Source organism: Peromyscus maniculatus, chromosome 7, assembly GCF_049852395.1.
Source record: "Peromyscus maniculatus bairdii isolate BWxNUB_F1_BW_parent chromosome 7, HU_Pman_BW_mat_3.1, whole genome shotgun sequence".
NCBI lineage: Eukaryota > Metazoa > Chordata > Mammalia > Rodentia > Cricetidae > Peromyscus > Peromyscus maniculatus.
In genome coordinates this window covers 35,941,608-35,963,497 of record NC_134858.1, presented here as the reverse complement: position 1 = coordinate 35,963,497, position 21,890 = coordinate 35,941,608, and the positions used below count along the sequence as shown (strand labels likewise).

The 21,890-nt window shown below is 37.6% G+C and overlaps 2 pseudogenes; both read right to left on the bottom strand.

The window, feature by feature from the left end:
- Positions 1–1,888: 1,888 nt before the first annotated feature.
- LOC102923141 (olfactory receptor 8B8-like) lies at positions 1,889–7,209 on the bottom strand (annotated as a pseudogene).
- Positions 7,210–13,698: 6,489 nt separating this feature from the next.
- On the bottom strand, positions 13,699–20,904 carry LOC102922826 (von Willebrand factor A domain-containing protein 5A-like; annotated as a pseudogene).
- Between the last annotated feature and the right edge of the window lie 986 nt (positions 20,905–21,890).

Genomic DNA, 21,890 nt, shown 5'->3' with positions numbered 1-21,890 from the left:
GAGTTCTTATGAGCTTGGTTCAGTTGTCTCTATAGATTTCCCCATAAGACTACAACCCACAGCTCCAGAGAAACTAGGAAACAAAAAGAACTCTAAGAGGGACACATGGATCACCTTGGGAAGGGGAATCAGAGACCTCCATGAATAAACTGTGGATGAAGGAGGCAATAAAGAGGAGGGGATGGGGGATGAGAACATGAAGGAACAGGGTGGTCAAGCTAGGAGAAGGATGGAGTGGGAGAGAAATGAAAGAAATATCTTGATGAGGGGAGACATAATCAGGTAATGGGGAAAGCTGGTGCTAGGGAAATTCCCAGGAATCCACAAGGATGACCCAAGATTAGACTACTAGCAATAGTGGAGAGGTTTCCTGAACTGGCCTCCTCCATTAATCAAATTGGTGAATACCCTAACAGTCACCATAGAGCCTTCATCCAGTAACCAACGGAAGCAAATGTAGAGATCCACAACCAAAACTAGGCTGAGCTCTGGGAGTCCAGTTAATCAGAAATGTTGTTTTTTGTTTGGTTTAGGTTTGGTTTGCTTTTCTTTGCTTTGGTTTTGTCCATCAGAAACATTAACAATCATCCCTGTTAATTTTTATCAGTTCATCATGGAAAGTTTAACCAAAACTTCATCAAAATTTAATGGAAGTTAAAGTGATTAAATCTCTATAAAATAAAATCAAATCAGAAAAACTTTCTATGTAATTTTAATGGATCATTTTCCACATTGACATCTTTTGTTTCTTTGACATGTCTTGGATCCCTTCACATGCTCCCTTAACTTCAAACCTTTTAAAAAAGACTTCAGATATATCTTTTATTCAAACAAATCAGCCCCAATTTGATACAACTATTACCTGCATATCAAATATGCAGGCACAAAAGACATGCTCCCTTTAAAACAAAAAAGCAACAGTATATGTTAACAAATACTGAAGCTGCAACATACCTGAGCTCAATTATCAATTTATACATCATTAAGAACAAAGGACACACAAACCAAAAATTATGAAAGCTACTCTTTTTACTTGAATTAAATATCATTAACAATATAAAGTAGATAGAAATACAGAAAGAGTGAGAGTAGGCATAAATGACTAAAGTTTGTTTTTTTTTTTTTTTTTTACTTAATGGTCATTGAAAAATCCTGTGTCATTATGTACACTATCAAGTTATTTGAGTTTCAATATGTTATTTGCATTAGAAATATGTTTTAAAAATACAACTGAGCCTATTTATATTCAGAGAGTAAATATCAAACATCTGAGCAAAGAATGTGCAATGAATACTCCTTAAAGATGTGATATGGATTGTATTCAGTAACTGATACAGAAATATCTATGTTTGTTAAACAATGGCTTCTGAAACTTTCATAATTTTGTTAAGAGGCTATAAATACAAGTGAACATAGAATGGCAAAATGATATATTACTCGAATGGTAATTATGACTGTTCCTTCACAAAGACCTATGTGCAACCTATTAATGCTATAATCAATGAAGAAATACTATTTATATTATTGGATAAGACTCATAATGATATCATGTAATATAATATATATAGTAGGATAAGCCATATATATGTATATACATACATGTATGTGTGTGTGTGTCTGAGAGAGAGAGAGAGAGAGAGAGAGAGAGAGAGAGAGAGAGAGAGAGAGAGAGAGAGATATTAAATGATTGGAGGATGAACAGTGTATGTCGTAAGGAAAAATAAAGCATATATACAAATCAGTAAATTAAATTTCATCCTGTAGTAAGAATGGAGTCTAGCAAGAGAACTCCAATGGAAGACATACTGCTCACAGGATCAACCTGCCATCTAACAATAAGCACAAAGAGGGCTAATGTCTGCTCAAAAACTTCTGCTCAGAGTTTTACTCATAGGAATTTAACATCTTTGTTTCTCAAACTGTAGATTAAAGGGTTCTTCATGGGAACCATGATAGTATAAAAGATGGAAAAGACTTTTCCCTCATCCAGAGTCCCTGTTCTAGAAGGCTTAAGATACATAAATACACATGATCCAAAGAACAATAAGACAGCAAGAATGTGTGAACTACCAGTGCTAAAAACTTTAGACCTGCTTTCAGTGGAATTTAGTTGGAAGATGCTGGAGAGGACAAAACCATATGAGGTAAAGATGATGGCAGTGGGAACAAATATTTCTTTTGCCCCTACAATGAATCCTCCATCTCATTGATATATGTGCTGGTACAGGAGAACTAGAACAGAGGACAAAGATCACAGAAATTATTGTCCATGGTATTTCTGTTGCAGGACAAACTCAGAACACATCCTATACGGATCATGGCATCAGAAAACCCCACCAAATATGACCCAAGCACAAGATAGGAGCACACCTTAGAGGACATGGCAACATTATACAAGAGTGGATTGCAGATAGCTACATAGTGATCATAGGCCATTGATGTTAGTACATAACATTCAGAAATGACAAAAAAAAAAGAAGTAGATCTGGGTCATACATCCCATATAGGAGATAATGTTCTTCTCTAATTTGAAGTTTATCAGCATTTTTAGTGTAATAACAGAAGAGTAACAGAAGTTAATGAAGGACAAGTTAAAGAGGAAAAAGTAGGGTCCTCTTTACTAGGTAACACACGCACACATACACATCCTTTCTTTGTGTCGTTTGCACGGATTTCTACCCAAATCTACTGAGAGTAAAGACTGCAGGCTCAGACAGAGCAGCCAAAACTTTCGCCTTCTTTCTCTCTGGTCTTCAAAACAAAAGTCACAACCCCTTCATTTATCTCCTCTCTGGAGTTACCACAGTCAGATGCCAGTCTTTAGATATTAGACTGGAACCCTTTTTAACAAAGTATCAAGTAGACTCACTAAGTGTGCAGCCTGAGACTCATCAAGTGTGTCCTCCAGGAGAGAGGACCACCTGTCTTTGTAGCAGTGCCCTGTCCTGTTCTATCCTCACTCTGCATTTGCAACTCTGAACACTCAGCCTGCTCTCACCTTGGTCTGCATCCTGTCCTTCCTTGTGATAAACTCTGCAGAGCCCCCTGATACCCGGGCAATGCCTTTGATTAAACTGGTGGAGGCTCCTTCCCCAATACCAAATGAGAAACATTTGCAACAGTGGAATGATGAACATTAGAGATGAGTTCTCCATGGCAGAATTATTAGTTAACAAGAGCTAACTAAAATATTTAAATTATTGTTTATAGGTCTCTAGTTCTCTCTGGCTTCAATTACATAGTCTAGTATTCTGTAAGTAGCACTCATAGTTTATTTTGTTTTGATCCTTGTATTTGAGTCCTTTAATGTCACAATCTCTAAAGAAGTTGTGTATTTCAACTCTAGGTTGTCCATATGACAAATGTATGAAAACTCCCCTAATCTTTCTATCCAACTTGAAAATTCTAAAAACCAATAGTGACTGCTTATAGGTTATTGAGAGTTGAGATAGACTAAAACTATGATATAAACTATGAAAACAAAGAACTGTTGGTCCTAGTCTAGATACCTATTGAAAGCAAAGAGTAAGACCCATCAAGGGAAACATTTAAATACCAATAGTACAAAAACACCTAATAAGTCCACTATATCAAAATAGCACATTGGCCATTTCTAACAAATATTTAACAAAGAAATTTTTTCACAAAATAAGAAAAGAGAAATGTTTCCAGTTCATTTTGTGTGTGCATGGTTACTAAAACATCAAAATGCGATTAAAAATCATGGATTTACTTCCTATGAATAAATACTCAAAATCCACAGACATATGGGCCAATTAAATTACATAATATGTAACAGAGATTGTTCATCTGTACTGAGACAGGTTTACTCAAAAATGCAAGGTGGGACTATGCTGTAATAATATTTAGCATTTCTACATAAAATAATAAAAGATAAAATCATCACTTACCTCACAAAGAGGATGACCCTCTAATTAAATTCACCTATCATTTACTTCTCAAATGCACACACTCCAGGAGCCTGAACTACATGTCAGTATGGACATACACACACAAAACACACACACACACACACACACACACACACACACACACACATACACACACACACACACACTCACCCCTCAATCTTTTGGAAACAAAAATAATAGGGAGCTTCTTTAGACTAATTATGAATAAAATCAGAGTAAAGAGACTTATAAGGAGGAGGGGGGATTACAGGGGAGTGAGGAAGATAAGAGATAAGAGAAGGTAGGTTGAGAGCAATCAGAATGCAATATACATTGGAAGTTTCAAGTAATAAGTTTAAATATAAAAACATACAAAACAACAACAGCAAAAGACAATTAAAAATCCTTACGTCAATCATTATACTCAGTGGTATAATTTTTAATCTGAAGCATAAAATAAAGAATGATAACTGGTATGATAACTTCTAGTCTGATACTTTCTTTGTGTCTTTCTTCCAGGAAATTCAGAAAAGAAGTAATAGGAAAGTATAACAACTTGGGAGATGAATTTTAAAAATGAATACATTTATTACAGAAAATGTAAAAGTAAACGAACTTGAAGTACATACTTATAAACTCAGGATTTGAGGAGCTCAGACAAGAGGCCCAAAAGACTTAGACCCTGGGCTTTGTAGAGAAGCAATGGTTTCCAAGCCTCACAAATAACGATAGCTGGGACTGTTGGAGCATGCCTGGAATCTTAGCACTGGGGAACATGAGGCTGGAAAATGGATCTAACGCCAATGGAAGTCTAGGCTGTGTAGCAAGAGTGAGGCCAGCTTGGTCTATGGAGGAAATGTCAGGAAAGAAGGGAAGAAAAGAGAGGGGGAGGAAGAAAGCAAGGAAGAAGGAACTAAAAAAAAAAGAAAGAAAAGCTGAAAGAAATATCTACAAATACCGCACTGGAATTAGTGAATTTATTAGACAAAGCCAATGACCATAAAATAAAAATAAGGATAAAAAGCTTGTGTTTAGCCCAGTGGACTTTTGCTGCTCAGGTGCAGGCCACACAGGTCAGAAGAACAGGTGAGTGACCTGCCTGCTAGCTGAACTGCCTGAATACCCAGATTCTGTTCCGCAAGGTCAATCCAATAGCCTTTGCCTCCCACCCACTTGAAGAGAGACTCCCTAACTTGATCTGAGGTGAAGCCAGGTCCTAGGAATCCAGGCCACAAGACTCAAAGAGGAAACAGAAAATAAAGAACAAAACACCCATCCAACAAAGACAAAGTCAGAAATAATGACCTACAACTAATAATCCCAAACTAAAATGCCTAAACACTGCTGTAAGAATAAAAACAACACCTAGGGTAATATGGCATCACCAGAAACTAGCTATCACACAACAGCAAGACCTGAATATTCCAATGCAGCTGAAGCACAAGAAAATGACCTTAAAATAATATTATGAAGATGATAGAGAGCCTTAAAGAGGAAATGAAAAAGTCCTTTAAAGAAATTGAAGGATGCTGGGCAGTGGTGGCACACGCCTTTAATCCCAGCACTTGGGAGGCAGAGCCAGGAAGATCCCTGTGAGTTCGAGGCCAGCCTGGTCTCCAAAGCGAGTTCCAGGAAAGGCGCAAAGCTACACAGAGAAACCCTGTCTCGAAAAACAAAAACAAAAAAAAGAAAAGAAAAGAAAGAAAGAAAGAAAAAAAAGAAATTGAAGGAAAGATGAAAAAAACATTGGAAGAAATCACTAAATCCCTTAAAAATGCCTAGAAAACCAAGAAAAAATAGACAAAAGAAGAAAATTTCTCATGACCTGAAAATGGAAATAAAGAAAAAAAAAAGCTGAAGGAATTCTGGAAATGGAAAATCTGGGTACATGAACAGGAACTACAGAGGCAAACATCACCACCATAAAATAAGGGATGGAAGACAAAATCTCAGGTGTTGAAGATAAGATACAATAGGGCAATGAGATTCATTGATTTAAAAAAATCATTAAATCTAAAAAGCTCCAAAACAAAACATCCAGTAAATCTGGGACACTCTGAAAATAACAAACCTAAGTATAATAGGACTGGAGGAAAGAGAAGAAACCCAGGTCAAAGAAAAAGAAAATATTTAACAAACTCTTAGTAGAAAATTTTCATAACCCAAAGAAGAACATGCCTATAAATGTACAAGAAGCTTACAGAATGACAAGTTGATTGGACCAGAAAAGAAAGCTGCCTCGCCACATGATAATCAAAACACTAATCATGCAGAACAAAGAAAGAATATTAAAAATTGCAAAGAAAAAGCCCAAGTAACATATAAAGGCAGAACTACTAGAATTACACCTGACTTCTCAACAGAAACTCTAAAACCCAGAAGGGTCTGGACAGATATCTTGCAGAATCTAAGAGACCACAGATGCCAGCCCAAGCCACTATATTCAACAAAACTTTCAATCACCATAGATGGAGAAAACAAGATATTTTATAACACAGTCTAATTTAAACAATATCTAGCAACAAATTCGGCCCTACAGAAGGTAGTAGAAGGAAAACTTCAGTCCAAAGAAGTTAACTATACCCACCTGATCACAGACAATACAAATCTTATACCAGTAAAATCCAAAGAAGGGAAACATACACACACACACACACACACACACACACACACACCACACCACACCACACCACTACCACCAGCAGCAACAACAAAATAACAAGACATAATAATCCATGGTCATTTAATTATCTCAATATCAATAGATTCAATTTGCCTTTAAAAAGACACAGGCTAGTAGGCCTGGCAGGCTGTGCAGGGCCAGCACATCTCCCCTTAAGTCCCTAGACTTAATTCACCCATGAGCCAGTCTGCTGCCTCTGGTGCCTAGTTGTCTGGCACCATTATGCTCTCTAGGCAGAGACACCTCATCAGTCCAGATAATCTAGATAAATAGCTTTTGTTGGAAGGTTCATACTGTGGCCTGAAAGAGAAGACAGAACCTGCATGGAATAAGTAGTACTGAGTGGGAGACAAAGATCTACATGCCAGTCCTGGAATCTCTGCCCTGGGCTTGGAAGAGAAAACATGGGCCTACCTGGTACCTGATGGGCTCTATTATGGTGAACAAATATATGGTGGTGTATAGAAGAGAGGAAGAGACAGAATGGTTCATGTTCTGTGGAGAAAGGCAGATCTGAAGATGTGAAGTTACTGAGGAGTATGGGCTGAAGTGGGTGACCTATTTGTACCCTGGGGCCATGGTGCTGTTCAGGCTGGAGCTGAGGTGAAGGGCCATGTCTGTACCTGTAGCCCTGTTGAATCTGGTCTGTGTTGATATCCTTGGGTTCTGTTACCACTGAAGGTCAAGAGGCTAGAGCTGCACAGAGCTGGATCCACCTTCCCACTAGTACAACACTAAGAAGAACTGATACTTACTACCCCACACCCCATCTGCTACATCACTGGAGAGAGCTAGTGGGTCTTACACATTATCTGAGCAGCATGACAGAGCTGACCATATTGGTGGGGGCATGGGCAGGCTGGTCCTGAAGAGATAAGAGTGGGAGGGCTGGCCCTGCCCCCACCTTGTCTGCCATGTGGGGATGAGGTAAAGGAAAAGATGTCCCGCCATTCCACTCTTCACCTGTGGCAGATGGGAGAGCTGATCTAACCCCTCACCAGCTTCAGCACTAGGGATAACAGGCCCTGCACCTTCCTTAACCAATACAGTGGAGCTGACCCAGAGAAGCTAAGTAGCAAGAAGGGCTCAAGGTTAGACTCAAGGATCCCACTGTTATGGGGAAATAGAAAAGATATTGCCATTGAATGGGAGAAAGAGTCTCTTTAGGAGTCAGGATCAGAATGGGAGGGATCACGTGGGGGAAGGATGGAGGGAGAGATTACTGGGAGGGAAAGCTGGAATTGTAGGGCATCTTTGAGAAGAACTGGAAACCTATTGCAGCAGAATCTCTCAGGAATCTATGAAGGTGACCCTAGCTAAAACTCCTAGCAATGGTGGTTCTGGAGCCTCAACTGGCTATCTCCTGTAACTAGGTAAGACTTCCAGTGGAGGTATTGGGACACCAACCCAGGCACAAACATTCCATTTACTTCTGCCATGGAATAACCCTGCTGTACACTGCAAACATTTGTCACTCAATTTGGTTTAATAAAACACCAATTGGCTGCTAGATAGGCTGGAAGTATAGGCAGGATGACCAAATTAAGGATACTGGGATAAAGAAGGTGGAATCAGGGGACATGCCAACAGAAGCACAGGAGACAAGATGTATAGAAAATGAGGTAAACCAGCCATGAGCCATGTGTCAGAAGGTAGATAAAATTATGGGTTAATTTAAAGTGTTAGCTAGTAACAATCCTGAGCTATCAGCCAAACATTTACAATTAATATTAAACTTCTGAGTGGTTATTTGGGAGTGCTGATGGGACAGGAAAATGCTGCCTACAAATAGTATCCAACGATTCAGCAAGAATTTCCACATAAACCCTGAGAAAGCTTTTTAAAAAAAGCTTAAAAAATACAGAACCAAGCACACCTTCCTAGGCTCATGTCTCTCATGCCAGCCATGGTACAGAGACATGTATGATGGGTAATATCGCCCTGTATGCTGTGAATGTGTTGCTCTGATTGGTTGATAAATAAACTGCTGATTGGCCAGTAGACAGGCAGGAAGTGTAGGTGGCATAAGCAGCCAAGGAGAATTCTAGAAAACAGAAGGCTAAGTGAAGAGATGCTGCCAGCCACCGCCATGAGAAGCAAGATGTAAAGATACTGGTAAGCCACGAGCCATATGGCAAAGTTAGATATATAGAAGTGGATTAACTTAAAGTGCAAGATCTAGCTAGTGAGAAGCCTGAGCCAGTAGGCCATACAGTTTATAAATAATATAAGCATCTGTGTGTTTGCTTAGGTCTGAGCAGCTGTGGACTAGGTGGGACATGGGAAATCTCTCAGCTACACATATCTCTCAGCCACTGCCTGTGAGTTTGAGCTGCTGCCAGAGCAAGCCCCACCACACCATGAACTAAGCTGCATCATCGGTTCAAGTTTTTCTCATGTAGACAGAAAAGAATGCAGATGTGCAGTAAGGACAGATTCAGACAAAAAGAGCTTCTAAACAGTTCACAGAGTATGTGAAAATGTGTGTAGGCTTGGAAGAGAGAAAAGAAAGGTTATATAAAAATTAGTTAAAAATAATAGGTTGAAGCCCTTAAATAGAGAATAAAGAAATATAAAAGAAAAAGTCACATAAAGTTGTAAAATACACCAAGTCTGGGTCCTACCTGTTATTGTGTTGTCTTTGAATTTACTAGATGCTAGGACACACTGGACTGTGAGTGCTGCTAGATTAAACTAGCCTACACATTTTGAAAATGTCTTGACTTCAAAATTTAAGTCAAAAGTTGTATTCCTTTGGGGAGGAATTTCTTATTTACACTGGAAATGAGGGGCTGTAGATTTATTCCAGGCTAAAGAAAATCAGGTTTGATGGAGGAAGACACCCTGAAATCCTGACTGCAGACACAAAGAAATAAACCTAAATGAACTAAAAGACATGTGATACATATTTTACCAGCTCAAACACATAGCAAAGATTAATATTTGTTTGACTTGTATACAATGCACAGTCTATATTTATTGATACAAATGTGTTTGTTACCTTTAAAGGTTTATGTATTTTCAGAACAAGGGGACCAGCCCCCAATAAAAATGGATGATCCAATTGATCCAGCATTCTGACCAGTTTCAAGGCTTCTGGATGAGATGGTTTCACCTCACCAACAATTCCCAGCAAGATCTAACAATTACTGTGATCTAATCAAGGTTCCTCCAAAGATAACAAGGCCCACACACAATAGGAAATAGTCTGGAGAATGATGCTCACATGCACAAAATGCGGGTAATGAATGTTTATTATCATTTAAGGGGGTTGGTAAAGAGTTGTTGTTGGTATTGGTCAGAAAAAAGGCTGAACAAAGGAAATTAGATTTAATGATCTTGTTCTCAGGAGAAAAAGGGGGTAAAGAAATGATGGGACAAAAGGATTGATTATTGAATCTATTTCTAAACTAAAAAAATCAACTACTAGTCTTAACTATTTACATTGGTATGGATTGTGGTATATTGATACATATTTAAAGATAATTTTGTTATACTTTATGTATATTCTACTCTTGTTTAGGGTATTATTTTATGAAACTCATTTAAAAATGTATAATTAAGAAATACAGGTTAATAGTTTGTCATCTATTATAGTCAAGTTAGGTATATTTTCAAGGTCATAAACAGATATATTTAAATAGATAAATGGTCTTCAAACACATCCAGAATATGGAATTTAATATGTTTAATAACCTAAGGCTTTTATGATAATGAAATATATCTGCTCCTAGTAGCACCAATCACTTTAGAGAAGATGTTGGAATTTGGAGAATCTCCATATGTAGTTTACTTTATTTATGCAAAAGCTATCCATTTGGGAAAAAAAAACTGCCCTTGCCTCAATTGCTGAAAATATACTGTCCAAACTGGATCAACACAACACAAAATAAAATGATTACCAAACTTTGCCAAGATAAGGTAGGACAACCCTTTAAAATTCTCTGCTTCTCAGAAAAGCCTGTCAATTACATTAGGCCTATGGGGCTAAAGATGGATGCCCCAACATTACAGAAGAACTTTGGATGACTTTCCAGGCAGCCAGATGTCCCTGTCATTAGGTAACATTTCGCCCTTCTGGGTCTTTGTTGGAGTTAAAGACTAAATAATTAGACTTAACATTTTCCTTAGTTAGGATAAAAGGTAAATTATGTACAAAACTTTAGGCTCACCAAGATAAGGTAGATACTTGGGTATTTTCTCTAAATTTGCCAAATAAAATGGACTGGATAGTGCTATTATAATTCTTACTTGACTGTTTTTGTTGTATATAACATTATTATGTTAAAATCTAAAACTTTTAAATTAGACAAAAGGGGGAAATGCTGTGGAATAATTCTTTTGTACACTGTAAAGATATGTCACTTGATTTGGTTTAATAAAACACTGATTGACTGGTAGCCAGGTAGGAAGTATAGGCAGGATGACCAAACTAAGAATGCTTGGAGGAAGAAGGGTATAGTCAGAGGAGACACAATGAGATTCAGAGAAAACAGGATATATAGAAAATAAGGTAACAAACTATGTGTCAAAGGGTAAATAAGAAATATAGGTAAATTTATAGTGTGAGAGTTAGCTAGTAACAAGCCTGAGCTATTGGCTGCGCATTTATAATTAGTATTAAGTTTTTGAGTGGTTATTTTATAGGGCTGCTAGGAAAGGAAATCTCTGCTTACAGCCTACAAATTGTTCTGCATAGAAGATGTGTGGGGGTAAAGTGGTGCAGAAATTGTGGGAGTGCCAACAGACAACTGATCTAGCTTGAGCCCCACATCTTGAGAGTGAGCTCACCCAAGACATTGCCTTTAGAGGTAAGAACCAGGGGTTGGATGGCCCAGAGACTGAATATAGAACCAAAGTTGACTGACAAAATAAAGTCAATGAAATAATCCTTAATGATATTCTGCTTTACTCATAAATTGGTGCCTAGTCCAATGATCATCAGAGAGGCTTCACCTAGGAACTGATGCAGAGACCCACAGGAAACATTAACCAGAGCTGGGGGAATGCTGCAGAAGGTGAGGGAGGAAGGATTGTAGGAGCCAGAGGGGTCAAGAACTGTGGTGATATATTGTATACTCCAATATATTATGTACCCTAATAAACTTATCTAGGGATCAGAAGACAGAGCCAGCCACTAAATTAGGTATAGAGGCCAGACAGTGGTGGCACATACCCTTAATCCTATCACTAGGGAGACAGAGATCCCTGTGGATCTCTGTGAGTTCAAGGCCACACTGGGAACAGAGCCAGGCATAGTGGCACACACCTTTAATCCAAGCACTGGAGATTTTATATCTTTGCTTGGGAAGCACACATGCCAGGAAGTAAGATGGCAGGGCAGAAAAAGGTATATAAGGCTAAGGAAACAGGAACTCACTCTTGAGACTGAAGATTTCGTAGAGGTAAGAACTTGTGGCTGGCTTGTTCTGTTTCTGTGATCTTTCAGCTTTCACCACAATATCTGACTCTGGGTTTTTCATTAATAATAACTTTTTAAGATGCGTGTTCCAATCAGTTACTAACAAAAAACCAATGCCAGGAAACAGATAACCACTTATGAGATGTTGCATAGAGAAGCCCAGAAAACAAAGTAAGGTACTGCCATTGCTCATGATTGGAAATCAAAGAGAGATAAGACCCTAATGCTGAATCCACCACACAACTTGATTGTATGACATAGAGAAATCAAGAGGCACTATAAAGGCTGCTGAGGGAGAATAGGCATCAATAATCTTAACCATCTGTGAGCCCTACAAACTATTATACCATCTGCTGGGCAGCATATACTCACTGATGCAATAATTACATGACTATTATGGGAGTACCATCCTAAAGTTTAAAGAAATATGGATTTATAGCTCTCAGTTGTATTCTCAAGGGTAAGCCCACCAAGATTCAATGGAGAGTTCCAATGCAATTATCATAGAGATGGCCCTAATTAAACAAAATGGCTCATACTATAAAACAAAAACTTATAAACATTGGAAGGGAAGATTGATGGAGATAAGAGGCAAGAAAGGGTGAGAGGAGATAATAACCAGAATGTACAATGTACATATATGAAATTGGCAGAGAACCAATATACAGAGACAGTAAAATCCTTTGAAAGGAAAAAGCATACTATTTGCGTAGCTTGAATAGTAAGTATATTTAACAGGGTACATACAAAAGTAGTAATTACAAACAGAAACTCAGAGAACAGAAATTGAAATGGATTACTTGAGTCGGATGGTAGCCTGTGGCTGCAATCTCAGCACTCTAGAGGCAGAGGTAGACAGACTGAATGCATTGAGGCCAACCTGATCCAGTAAAAGAGTTCCAGATCAGTCAGGACTGCATAGGGAAGCCTATTTTAACTAACAAAAGAGAGGAAACAATCTTGATAGTGAAAATGTAAGCTGCAGAGTAAGAAGATTGTTATCAATGTATTCATATTCAAAAAATAAAATCAAATATATCTCAGTAAAAAAAATCTGCTAGAGAAAACAATGACAGTAGTATAGAAATTTGAAGGAATATCAAAAAGACCACTCTAATGGCTATTAAATATTAAAAGGTATATGAAGTAGAGATACCAGGAAAATAAAATTTAAATAAGACACTACATTACTATGCACAAATTGACTAATACTGAAAGACACAAATGATCAATTTAATTAGGAAATAAAGCAATTGGAAACCATTTCTAAAGTTGATGTGAGTAAAATTAGTACAATCTGGCAAACTGCCATTCCACAGAAATTGGACAACTCTGTCTACTTAAAGAATGGGGCATTTGTGTAAGTATGAAGACATAATTCAATATGTCCTTCAGAGCTTTAGAAAAATAAGAAACATGGGCTGGAGAGATGGCTCAGCCGTTAAAGGCTAGGCTCACAACCAAAAATATAAGAATAATAAGGAACAATGACTTTGTGGTATCAATGTAAAGTGGAAACAATTTTTAAATTTTAGAGAAAATAAGTGTTCAGCTAGTTAACTGGAAAATCCTTGAGTCACTCTGTCTCTTTAAAAACATGGAATGCCATGATACCATGTAGAACAAGTCATATGTGTCCCTGCTTGGGGTGCAGGCAGCACAATATAAACCACACTATCCTCCTATCTACGCTTCTTGCTGTTTAACTGAACTTCTTTAATGACACTAAATGTGTCACTGACTTCTCCATCTGTGAAGAAAAAGACCTGTAAACAAACAAACAACATATTCACTGAGCTTCTATTGAGTACGTTAGAAGAAAATAGCATTGGTCCTCATGGACCACAACTATTTACAGTCTTTATAGCTTCTTCACACAGGGGTGGGGACCCTAGTGCTCCAGTGTCACTTGCTCCATGTGCCATAGAGACTCTTCAGATCCCTGGAAAGCTTCACATTCTCCCTGTGGAGCTTTCATCTGAACTTTTGTGTTACCACAAAAGAGGGCAGACTGATCTTTTATTTCCTCACTATATGATAGACAACTGAACTTTACACATTTTTTTTCAATTATATACAGGAGAGCTAGGGACTAGTTAGTGAAAATTTCACAGTTTGTCCCTCTTAGCTTGGTTGCAAAGCCCACCTGTAAGGGATGGCCAGGAATGGAGGGCACCTTGTAAATGTTGAGGAGTGGTGTCAAGATTTCAGTGCCCCCTAGGTCTGCTTCTAACTCCTTCCCTCTTTCCACTGCCTCCTCCATTGTTTTCTCAGTGCACTTCACACTTTCCCTTAGAGAAACAAGTATGTCTAGTCACATGGCAGTCACACATTGCTATTCCTATCATGAAATTATTATCACAAAAACTGCTTCCGAACACCCCAGTGTTCAGGACTACTCTTCATTAGTCAGTTTAAAAGTGAAGACCCTCCTTTAAATTACATTCTTTCATAGCCTATGGTATTCCTAGAAACTTACAGAAAGAATTCTTCATGAGAAGATCCAAATCCACAGATGTTGAAATAACAACCTATAGGTAAACTTTTCAGTGACAACAACAGAGTTTCCTTAAGGTGAGAGAAGATGAGGAAATGCAGTAAGAGAGAGTTCTACCAAACATCTAGACCCCAGTCTAGTTCCTAAGGGTAGAAAAAGTCACCATCTTATGTCACCTTTTATTTCAAGGCTGAGATCAGAGTGGCCGTGCTTGTTATTGCTCAGATGGAGAACAGACCTTCAGCTACAAATGGGCCATATTCGTGCCCTTCCCAGTCATCCACACATGGCACTGCTGAACAATGAAGAATCCCCTTTACCTTGGCAGCCAATATGTATACTGAGAATCCTTCTCATAGCTCAAGTGAGATTCCATACTTATAGAACTTGAGCGGTCCATGAGGATCACAAATTCTTCACAGGCCCTTGAGGCCTCCACTTCTGGGAGATCTACATAGAAGCTCACCATTGCAGAAGGAACTCCCATCAAACTATCTGTACAGAAAGGAGAAGAACCCTGTAAGTTACAATGAAACTCAGGTGTTCTAAAGTATCCAAGAATCAATTCAATAGAGAACTGAGAAACTCAAATATAAAACCCCTTGTTTTCTCCTTTTGTGTTATGTTCATAGGAGTAATATGAGTTGTCAGCATAAAAGAGGAAAAAACAAAACAGAAGGTAAGGAAGGAAGTCAGGGTAGAGGTTAACAGAAAATAACACAGCAGTATCAGTGTGTGCAAATTCTAGGCATCTTAATAACTGAATAGGGCACAATAGCTTAGCAGCTTCCAGTCTGACTTAAAAGATACAGCCAAGATTTCTAACAGAGGTAAATCTCTTCAAATCTTATTTGAAGAGTAATCCTCATGGGGGAATAATCACATGGGTCACCGATTATGTCTTCAATTGGACCATTAGGGGTAAATGATGCTCATATGTATAATGCTTAAAATGACAAATTTCATGAACAAGGTACTCAGGAAAGTTCCCCTGGAAAACTGGGTCAAAACATTATAAATGTGAACCAGATCCAGATCTTGAGACATACATCTTATGCAAGAATAGTGTTGTTTTGAATGTGTAAAGTAGATTTCTTCCCACCCTAGGATACAGATGGCTATCATGACATTAGCACTCTTCTGAGAATCCAGAAGTGAATGATGGGAATGGATGCCCACACTGTTTGGAACAAGGTCATGGAGATATCAGCACTCCTTGTATGCTGTCTACTAGTTCTTTCAAACCAATTCATAGGATTTCAATTTCATAAGTCAGACCTTCCTTGTTTATAAATGAGCAATTTTACTTTGTAGTCACAGTTTCATCTTCTGAAATATCAAGGTAGTAAGTACTACTATAGAGTTATTGTAAGGTAAGTGATACAATATACAATATGCTTACACCATTCAGGGTAAGGCTCTCATACTGGGCTGTTAATTATAACATTCTACATTTTTCTCCTTTTAAATTTTGTATAATAATACATTCTAAGTTTAATGTATCAGTTAGGTCATGTAATGCTATGGTTCATGATCACATTAAAGGGTTTTAGTGAGCCAAACCACCTCTTAAGCTTCCTTTGGGTTTCTGAAGGATATGAGAATAGGAAGTCATATAGCAAAGTACATGCCCTGGGAAACAGGAACTAGGAATCACAGACGGAAGGAATTACCAAGACTGAGATATGACCAACTATGTCCCCTGAATGCCTACAAGCTTGCTTACAGATAAGTGATGAGAAAACTTTCATGGAACCAAGAAGATGTCACAGAAAGGAAGAAATTGAGTCCTCAGTTATTACATATTAAGTTGCAGCATCTTGAACTTCTATATTATGGATTAAAATATTCTTAACTGAAGACCAAATCTGAGCTTGAATACTTCATGAGAACACCAACAGGAGATCAAGAAGTCAACAATAACAAAGACAGAGAACATAGAGCTACAGGGGATATGAAGCAGTTACAAGAAACCCAAGGAAGCTGGGATTCCCTTCAGTGACCTCAGAGAGGAGTTGCCAAATAGTGGGGGAAGACTATAAAGTCCCTACTTGTGGTTCAGTGTGAATTCACCTTTGTCAAATATTGATAACGTGATACTATTAGGAGCTTTGTATAGAAACCCAGCTTTGTGGTAATGTCTTCACAGTACTTCAATTACAGCAACATAAGCCCAAGCCCAGGTGTCACACTGTGAATACCACTGGCCACCAAAGAGCTTCTATATATTCAACCTGGAAATGAAGAGTTGCAGCACCCTTCTTGGGTTGTGTGATGACCTCTGCAACTCAGTGCAGAATGGATCAGAAAAGCCAAAGAAAGCAAAATACCCATGTGGCCTGTGCCAGCTTTAATTAAAGTTAAGTACACTTATAAGAAAATGTTTTAAATGACAAAGATGTAGTAAGAAACAAAAGTCACCAAGAAGTTCACCTTACTTTAAGGAAAAACCAAAGAAGCTACAAAAAGAGTTTTAGGTGGATTCTTATGATTATTTTGAAGTTCAATTTCTACAGGACACAGGAGACCTGAAATTAATTCTGTATTAAACTTGGCTACTCCTATTAGTCATAAGACAAAAAATAAAGACGTGGTAGCAAGATGACATCCAAGTGTGATGAGTTAATCAATAAAGCATATTTTCTTAAAGTGTCATTATTATTCATTTATCTCATGTATTGCATAGATTATAGTACTGTTATTTTCCTAATCCAACTCTTTTTTTATAGTGCTATTAGTAGGAATTTTAACTTCTTTTTCCTTTACATTATTCAAAGATCTTCTTTCTAAAGTCTTCTAAATTTGTTAACGTACATTATTTTAATAATGTCATTATAAAGCACCATGTAACTAATGACACAAATTATGACTCTATTAAATATTAAACAATTAATAATATTGGATAATAATATGTTAATATCATCATATCATATAAATATTTTGATTTATATCAGGGGAAACATTGTACAAATTTAGAATTGCCAAAAGGAGTATTTAATATTTGCAGGCCAAATACTTTGAAAACAATTGAAACAAATTGATTTGCTTCATCTTTATCTGACAATTTAAAACTCACCACAGCATGTAAAGCATGAGGCTTCATCAGATTTGGATACCACTGATCCAATGAAAGGAGTAGTCACAGGACCATTTTTTAACTTACCATTTTGTTAAGACCAATCATTGTTGTACATTGATAATAGGCTGCATATTTTATTATAATTTATTTGAACACATTTTTCCTTCTAATTATCTATTAATCTATGTAAATTAGCCTATAAGACAAAAAAAACAAAAAACACCTGATTACCAATAAAGCCTAATCATTTTTCCACGTGAAGTGAAAGTCAATATTTCAATGGCCATATACTGATCTTGGATAGAGGGTAGACAATCAAGGATAACTGGGAGTTACATCTTACAGAGGGACTATAGAGGGAGGTAGAACATACCTGGCTTCATGTGGCATCCCCATCTCCACAGCTACACAGGGGCTGTGCACTGCATTGTAGTAAATCAGGAGTTTCACATCCCGGTCAAACATGTGTCCTTCAGCCAAGGAAACCTGAGTGGGAGACCAGCAAAGTAGCCATGATTGCCACTGATTGGTTCTTGAGATAAGGTCAGAGTTCAGTGTTTCAGGCTTCTCACTTCAGGAACACAATCAGAAGGACAGGAAAACTGGTTGAGAGAGTCTACACTTTCCCCCGAATAGGGAAGAAGCATGGCCAGAAAAAACAAAGTAGATGTGGGAAGGTTGAGAACCAAGTCAACAATGAAGACAAAGGGGGGTGACAATAGCGTTCTCTTACTACTCACCTGAGCAGAAGTCGTGTCATCTGCAAGGTACCAAGTAGGACTCAAGGAGCAGTTAGATTGGATCTTCTCAATGCCATGCTGGCAAGTGATGGTGGCAACCATGCTGAATGTGTAGGGCAGGTCCTCCAAAGGTACTATGGGGGGGTCTCTATACTCAAGTAACTATTTGTTGAGTGTTCTACAAAGAAAAAGTACATTTATTAACTTTCCATATCAACCATTTCTAACACAACCATAATTTAGTGTATTTCCCCAGCCTTTCTGCCACTGGTTTTCAAAGGAAGGAATTACTTACCAGACAGCTGATATCTTGGATTCAAGGTTGCTGGGAGTACATATGTAGGTAATTTGCAAGACAAGTGTCTGTCCAAAGGAATTATTGATCAATGAAGATGGATCTCAGTGCTGTTCATGTTGACAAATTTATTATTATTTAGATGGAGTCATTCTATATCCGGACCATTTATTATTTTTCAAAAATACTTTATTTATTTTTATGTTACATATTGCAGTGTCTGCATAAATATATATATATTTATGCATATATATATATATTTGTATATTTCATGCAAGCATATAGTCTTACACATAACAAATACACATAGCAGAGGCCAGAAGAGAATGTTGAATCCCCTTAGACTAGATTTACAAATGTTTTCTGAGGTGCCATGTGGGACCTGTGACTTGTAAATCTGGTCATCCAGAAGAGAAGGCAGAGCTCCTAAAGACTGATCTACCTCTTAAGCCCCTATTCCCAGGTCTTCCAGTGAACACCTGTGTGATTCAAATGGCATCATATATTACATTACTCTTACTTAGTTACTTTTCTTTAATAGTTGGTATTGAAACTATTCAATGTTTTGTTTTATATATTTATTTTCAAGATATTGCCACATGTCTCATTACTGGTCCAACGCAGAGAGTAAGTAAGTGACTGTGGAATAGTTAGTTCTAAATGACCATCTATTTCATCCAATCTGCCCCACCAACACTTATCACATTGCTACCATTGCTCAGAGAACAGAAAGAAGTGAAAAAAATTTTCAAAGAACCAGAAGTCAGGGAGGACTACCGTAAGTGAGTGTATTCTGTCCATGACAAAGCCATAGTACTCATGAACTCAAAGCAGGTGTTGTTACCTACACAAAACATGCATAATCAAGCCAATCATGAATTACAATTTTGTCCAAATCTTGCATGTAATATGAAGAAAGATAGATTGATTTTACTACATGATGATTTACGTGATTATTTTATCCACAGAGTCTACAGATTGGGTTAATGCCAATCATGGTACTAATAAGCCTGGAAGCTGCTCTGGGCCTTTCTAAACCTGACTGTGTGTTAGCTTGCCATATTCTCCTCTGTACAAAAGGAGTACAGAGTACCTTCCAGTACCAAGAACACTAATTACTAGAGGTGAAGGCTCTAGTGTCCCTTAATTTTGGTTGATTCCTACTGCATTTAACCAGGGTGGCCTGTGTGACCATAGATTTGGAAATAGTCATTGGAGTCTGGTGAGCTGCTCAGTGGGTATGAAACTGAACGAAGTGCCTGCCTCTCTACTGCAATCCATCAGTAGCTAATAGTTGAATGGAAAGAGATGCAAAATTGATGAATAGCTTAGCCTTGTAAAGGCCTACAGGAGGTATTAAAAGTTGCTATGAATTATCATTTCATTAGCTGTGCTCTGCACAGAATACAGCATTTTATAGTCCCACTTCACATCTTCTGGCTCTTACATGCTTACTGCCTCTTTTTCTCCCCAATGGTCCCTAAGGCTTAGAAGAGATGATGATGTAAATGCCCTGTTTAGGATTAAGCAACCTACTGTCACTGATCTGAATCACCTTGAGCAGCCATGTGTCTCTGCATTCACTACAATTCATTGTAAAGAGCCTTCCCCTACTAAAGCTGGGATTAACACATGCCAATGGTGTAAGCTGAAAACTTTGTAGGTCAGTTTGGCACCATGATAATTAAGATTAACAGCAGTAAGTTTTTCTCTTACTTACTAAGATCCACTCAACATGGGTTTTGTAATTATGTACAATATAGTGCATCATTTGCCTCTTGTGGAGTGGAACTCAAAAACAATGAAAGACTATTGGTTACCCTTGTAACTATGGCAAAAGTGGGTACATCTTGCCTGTCAGTAGATACTGGACTTTTATGCACTTGGTTATTTACATGAGAGTTGTGGTTAAAAAATACTTAACAACCGGCTGGTGGTGGCACACGCCTTTGATTCCAGCACTCAGGAAGCAGAACCAGGCAGATCTTTGTGAGTTCAAGGCCAGCCTGTAGTAGAGTGAGATCCAGGACAGGCACAAAATTACACAGAGAAACCCTGTCTCAAAAAACAAAAAACAAAAAAAAAAAATTAACAAACTTCAGGAATGATATTGTAAAGTTGACCTTCAGAATGTATTCATCTTCCAGTCTTCTATGATTCAACATTATACCTGATATTTGACAATCTCTCATTTTCCCCTCCACTCTATGACCAGTGACCATACCTCTCTGTGATGCTACTGTTCAAATCTTCTTCCTCTTTGCCCTCCTCCTCCATCTACCCTCCTTCTCTTTTCCTCCTTCCCCCTCCTCCTCATTTTTTTTTATTATTATTTAAGTAGAAATCGGTTATTGAATATGCACAGAACTTAAAACTGCCTTGGAGTCTGTAGTCTGTTGTCCTCTGTAAAGTTCAGCTTTAACATTCTTATTAATCATACAGGAAGAGATGCAGCATGGGTTGTGGTTTTATTTTCATGATTTATGCATAACTTTTGATAATGCCAATAAATGACCACTTTGTTGGCTTTTATGTTTAACATATTACCAAATTTAATTTTAATATTTAAGAATTCAATTTCTATAAAATAAGATTCCATTGTGCCACAGTAGCTTAATTCAATGAGTGTTAATGTCTCATTTTGCATCAGAAGCCTCTATGGAGTGTCTGTGGCCAATTTTAAGCCTTATCTTTGATTCCTCCAAACTCAAGAGTGGACTCTTTATACTTTGCCTGTTGTCTTCTTTGTTTCTCAGAAAATTAAAAACAAAAACAAAAACAAAAACCCAAAACAAAACAGGGAGCTCTTATAAGAACTCCCTAAAGCTACAGGAAACTAATCACATGTCATTTTCTCTGACCCATCAGAGAAAACAGTATTCTTTCCTTTAAAGTATTTCATACAGCTTCATGGTTAGAAAATTTCATTATGGAAATGGAGTATATCTCTGGCCGTAGCTCTTTACTCCGAAGGACTTCATATTACATGTATTTTTCATTTGTGGCATTAGTCATGTGGATACTAGAGGTAAATTACTTTATACAAATTTTCAATGTGTGGATAATATTTTAGGGGTGATAAGTCATCAAGTTTTATTCATCATTTTCATAAACATTTCCTTTCTATAGATCCATGTGTTTTTAACATGAAAACAGGATTTTGTTCAGCTTCACTCAACTTTCTAGCTAACCTCCAATGTAGTGTCCTCTCTATAATTTTTTGTCTGACCCACTGAGTTCAATTTGTGTTGACAGTAAACTCA